The sequence below is a fragment of the Amphiprion ocellaris genome, chromosome 5, assembly GCF_022539595.1.
Source record: "Amphiprion ocellaris isolate individual 3 ecotype Okinawa chromosome 5, ASM2253959v1, whole genome shotgun sequence".
NCBI lineage: Eukaryota > Metazoa > Chordata > Actinopteri > Pomacentridae > Amphiprion > Amphiprion ocellaris.
Window position 1 is genome coordinate 33,358,103 of NC_072770.1, and position 6,000 is coordinate 33,364,102.

The following is a 6,000-nucleotide window of genomic DNA, read 5'->3' on the forward strand; positions in this document are numbered from 1 at the left end:
GAACAGTTCACTGATGAGTGTAATGTGTTTTACTGTATTGTTTTTACTCATCAAAATGTACAAAAATGACATAGAAAACCAACATTTTGAGATGATATGTGGGTTTTTTTCTGTTTTAATTTGCTTTTTGAGGTCTACTTTTCAAACAAGAAAAGTACTCAGAGAGGGCAGTACTCCACTGCTCATTCCCCCACATGGCATTGTCTGAAATGCAGCATTTTTTTAAAGAAAAGCAGCATTTGTTTATTAGTTATTGATTATCAAAAATCACGCCACTATAGAATATGACCATTTAATATAGATGTACCCACAAACAAAATGGCCTTGTGCTGATAACAGGCGTGTGTTTTGTATGTGTGCTTTCTGTACGGACACTGAATCACGTGACCTAAATATGTAGTGGACGACGGGAATTGATGGGACTTGGAAACACCCCCACAATTTAATCAATTGTTTCTTGTATCATTTCCATCTCGATAAGTCCACAACAATCAATTTGTAGTAGGATCACAATCATGTGGTCATCAGCAGGCAGCTGACGTAGTGTTCACTTGTTGTCATAGTTACAGTGACGTAGTGCCGCTATCTTGCAATAATACAGAAATCCTTAACAAATCCATGGATCCAGACTATAAGCCGCATCACTGCCAAAATCTAATCACTTGGTCCTTGTGTCATTTCTGACCTTCCCTGAAAATTTCATCCAAAGCTGTTAGTCCGTTTTTGAGTAATGTTGCACACAGACAGACAACCAGATGGACAGACAGACAAATTTACACCAGATAACTCTGACGAGGCTCCGCCTCGTTGGCACAGTAATAAAAGAGAATGAGCTGCAGGAATGTTGCTCACCAGAGGGAGGAGATGAGACATGATACACTTTCATCAGATTATCTGTGTGTACATGCATGTTTGAGTATGCATGAGTGTCACACATTTTTATGTGTGTGTGTGTGTGTGTGTGTTTTTCAGTGGTGACCTCTGTGTACCTGATCATTCACACCCATCTGTTGAGCTTGGAGCACATCAGTCAACAACACAGCACAATTATGTTTGTAGAAATCAGTGAAAGTCTCACACAAAGCCCACTATTTGAATAAGCAGCACTTGACACTAAAGTGTGAGCCCAAGTTAAAAAAATCAAGAAACATTCAGCCTGCTTTTTCTTAAGTTCTGTTTTAATGTTCAAGAAGACACAACTGAGTGACAAATATACATTCTAAAAGAATAGATTTCTGGTATTGATCACACTAGCAGTCGGTCAGAGTTAGAAAGACGGAGTCAGAGAGGAAAATAGAGGAAAGCAATAGAATGTGGCAGCATCTGTGGAAATCTCTTGAAGGAGTCGGGGGTGAGGAGCGCTCTGAAATAGTCCAAATCTCTGGAAGAGCTTGGTTTCACTGGTCCTGGCATGTGTTTCTGAGGCTCCTCTGCTCAGAGAGAGTCAGAGAGAGAGGAGCGGTGATGATGAGGAGAGGGGTGGGGGAAGAAGTGGAAACTTCATGAGCATTTGTGAATGCTGACGTACACATTATTGAACTGCTTCACATATTTTTAAAAATGAAGTATTTTTTTGAAGTATTTCATCGTGGCAAATCCTGGCAAATAGTGCTGATGAGCTTCCTGATGTAAACAAAAACACTTTTAGTGTTGCATGTATGTGAATTTGAGGATCTAGTTGTTAGGAAAGGATAAAGATATTCAAAAATACCTCAGATGTGAGAAAAATACAATTCAAAAGAAAGAGAAACATGAAGCTTTTAGTAATCCAGTTTTTGTTTTACTTCTGCTGGTTTCTCAGTCTTCAAGCTCTCCTTCTCCTTTTCGCTGAATGTGTCTGGTTTGCCTATCAGTGTGATCAGTATTCCCACCTCTCTAACAGGGCCAGCTTTGGGATTTGGGAAGGTTTTTCTTTCTGCAGGACTGTGAGAGTTTCTGTTAGCTGTTTTGAATACTTTAAACTAATCCAAACTGTCCTATATTTTTCATCTGCACAGTTTCTCAACCTTTTGTCCTGCTGAGACAATGATATCATAGGCTAAAGATCATTTACGCGGATGAAATTGTTATAATTCTAATTATTAACGAGAATTTTCCACTTCTTTGAGTGTAAATGGATCATTTAGTTAGTTATTAGGATATTGTCTTGGGTATTGAAAATAATGTTACAGTAAATGTATGTCTTGTCTGTGTCCTAAAGTTCACCAGTTGTTACATTTTAAAAGGTTTCCAGAGCTTTTGTGATATGGTGTGTTTGGGAAGAACTGTGGTGAATGGTATTAAAGTTACTTGCTGAAAGACTACTTGACAGTTAAAGTGTCCATGAAGACCCAAAGTCTCACACCTGCAGCAAACCTTCACATCTGCTCTCCATGGCCTCTTGAGATTTCCAACAGCATCCATATGGAGAGCTGGCATTAAGGTAAACTGTAAACGGTCTGCTGCCCAACATTTCTCCTACTGTTCGTCCTTTATCCCGGAGATAAAACTATGACTTTCTTGCCCAAACCGTCAGTATAATGCCAGTATCGTTCGCCTGAAAATGTGTTTCTGTTTATCTGTTTAATGAGCATTTCTATGTGCATTGATATTTAACCATCAGACAACTGAAAAAAGGGAATAAATATTATGACGGCAGCTTTTATGACAAAATAGACAAACTTAACTCATCGAATTAAAGAATGGAATTAATGGGTATGTTACATTTCCAAATCGACTGAATTTTTGGAGTTAACAACCCACACTAATACAACCCACCTGTGTGGCATCTTTTGTGATTTTCTGTTTTTTTGTTCACTCCTGGTAGAGTAATGCCTGCACTAATTTAAAATCTGGAGAGAACATCTTGCAATTAATTATAATCTATGTTCCTGCCAAAAAACCAAGACGTGTCTAGTTTTCTTGCCGATGTCTGGTCTAAATGGCGTTCTTAAGACAAAATCAGTGACAGCACCATGAACATGTATAGGTTTAGAGGCTAATCAGTGACAGCTGTGGTGAGATGTGTAATTCCAATCATAATCGGCCAAACAAACAATCGTAACAAAGACGGCAAAGAGGAGCGAGTGACAAACTGCCCCACAGTGATCTATAGATCCATGTGGGAATAATTCTCTCGCTTTGATTTAAAGTGATGCTGGCCAAGTTTCTTCTTCGGGGAACACATAGTTTTCAGCCTTTACTTAGAAAGTTCTGTTAAATATGGTGTCATCATAAATATTGTGTCATCCTAAGACTATACAAAGCTTCTCAGAGACAAATGTGAATTCTCCTCAGCTGCTGCCAAGTCAATGAAAGTTAGTTTTGTTTCCAGACACTGAAAACTATAGAAAATATGTTCTGAGAGAAACTTGCCAACTGAATGAATGAATTCAATAAGCGTTGTTACACTAGCAGATGGAATTTGAATATATAATTATATAAAATACTTTTTAGAGCAAGTAAATCCAACTTTCTATGTCTATTGTGCATTGTTCAAATGATATTTGACTACGGCAGACTAACAAGAAACACAGTTTAACACATCAAAAACATGTCCTGGGTGATACGCATCTCATAATTGATGGTTGTGACACAGTCAAAACACTGGAGGTCACATTTGTGAGGGGGGTACTGTATTGTGGAGGCTCAGTATTCACCACGTATGGAGCTCATTTCCTGCACTAGATCAGTCTAGTTTGGGCATGAATGGGCCTTTTTACAGAGGCTGACTGGCTCTGTGGACGAAACCAGGTGGTGAAATCTTGACACTGGTGAAAAGAGAGATTTAAGTGGAATCAGCTTGTGTTGTTCATTGTGAAGACTGAGGGTGAACAGTTTGACGACTGAGGATAATAATAGAATTAACCTAATCTTCATAGCGCATTTTACAAGGAAGAATAAAGGGCAAAAAATACAAAGAGAAACAATGACAAACAATGAGAACTTCAGAACACAGGAGACCAAAGAGGACTGATTGGGAACTGAATGTAAAACTGACAAGATGAAAAGAACATCAGGTATAAAGGCTTTTTCAAAAGCGATTTGAAGGAGAACACAGATGTGGCCTGTTAAACCTCAGCTGACAGATTATTCCACAGTCTCAGGTCTCTAACTGCAAAGTCATCTGTTGTCACCGGCCGAGACCTGGGAATATCCAGCAGAGCCCCACTCACTGATCTGAGGGCACACTCTGGCACACAAGGGGCCAATAAATCCGTGATGGGATTTGGAGTAAGTCCTTTGAGCACTTTGGAAGTGCTCAATAATGAGTTCTACTCAGGAAGTTGATGATGATTGTTATATCAAGAGGTTTTGTGCGAGTAGTAGAGTTAAAGCCAGCATATGAACACTTTTGACTTTGACAACTCCTAGTGATTTTAAAAAAGACACAGACAGGCAGCAAGCCCTGCAAATGCTGCATAATATTACAATTACATACACTTTAACAATTAATTATAAATGGATTCAACAGCCAGCTCCTTCATTTCTACAGTTGCATATACCAGGTTGCAAATGAGGAAAAATCTAAACAAAAGCGAGTGACAGTTACTTATTTTATGCTGTTGTGTGCAGTTCATTGTCCAGTTGGAAACAGAGAAGACAGTAGCTTGCTCTGGGCTGAACTCAGCGATATGACCAAGATCCCTTTGTCCCGTCCACATTCTTGCCCTCAGAAACCCCAGGAACTGTTTTGTAGAGCCACAGCTGCTGAAGCAAACCAGAGCAGGCTGGTCGTCCCTGACTGATGGTGAACCTCCCCACCTCTGACAGGTTACAGTAATAAGTGAGTAGAGTATGAAAGCTGAAGTCTCTATGTCCAACACCTTTCTCTTGTGGAATCTTCTCTGTGTGTGTCTGTATATGTACATGTGTACTTTTATGCATCATATTTTAACCCCAGACTGTAGACAAATCTGAGCACTGAGCATCTTTCTGAAACTATCAATTATGGTGATGAAAAGGAAAAATATCAAAGTGAGACCACCACCTCTCTAAACCACCCATCAAATGACAGGAAGTCACAGCAGCCCGGACGTTAACTTACCACACCTACAGTTGGTAATAATTATACGGCCGTCAGTCACATTAATTGGTGTCGTGTTGCAGTGAACGCATAGTATAGAATACACACAGATTTGCACCCTCCTCCCAACCTCTCTCTTCGTCTGCCTCCCTCAGTCTCATACACTCATTCAGACATACTGTTCTCACACATACACTGTATATACACGGCCACTTTCATTTCACTGTTGTCCAACCAAGTGAATCAGACTTTATTTGAGGAGGGAGACTTATAAAAAGCAACACAACCACCAGCTTTCGAATAAGGCATGTATTCTTGTATATTTTGATAATAGGGTCATGTGGTGGAGTCTACAGTAGGCCGGGTAATCCACCAATCACAGAGTCTCCTTTTTAGTGGGGTAATAGTGGGGTTAAAGCACACTGGCGCTTCAGATGACAGACATTTGACCAAAAACATGCCATTAAGTCAAAGAGTGGCTGCTTTTCTCCCTTGAAGTTGTGTTTCAGGAGGCTTGTTCTCAGTCAATGTCAGTCATTCAGTGCCCTGCTTAACGGAACAGCGATGGAGATAAATTTGTCTCTGGCTCGTGGCACAGTTGTGCAATTGTACATGCCAATTTTACATGAAAATGTCTGTTTTAGCAACATTTCAAAAAAAAAAATATAAGTATTAAATGACTAGTTCCCCTTTCAGGAAAATTAATTGAACAGATTTCTTTTGGAGAATCTAATGAATTGGACAGTATGAAGCTATTCACAGCTAGTCTTAAGCTAATAGCTTCAAGAAGAGATAATGATCAGTTTATAGAGGTCTGTCAAGCTCCCTTCTTCCTCAAAACCAGCAGATTTTCTTGTAATTTCAAACTTGTAGTCTTCAGATCCAACTGACGCTGTCACAAGTAACGTCACTTGAGGCAATTTTCCAGACTTCACACAGCTCCCTCTGCAGCCACAGCAAGCCTTATACAACTTTTTATGCAGTAGCGCTCTCAC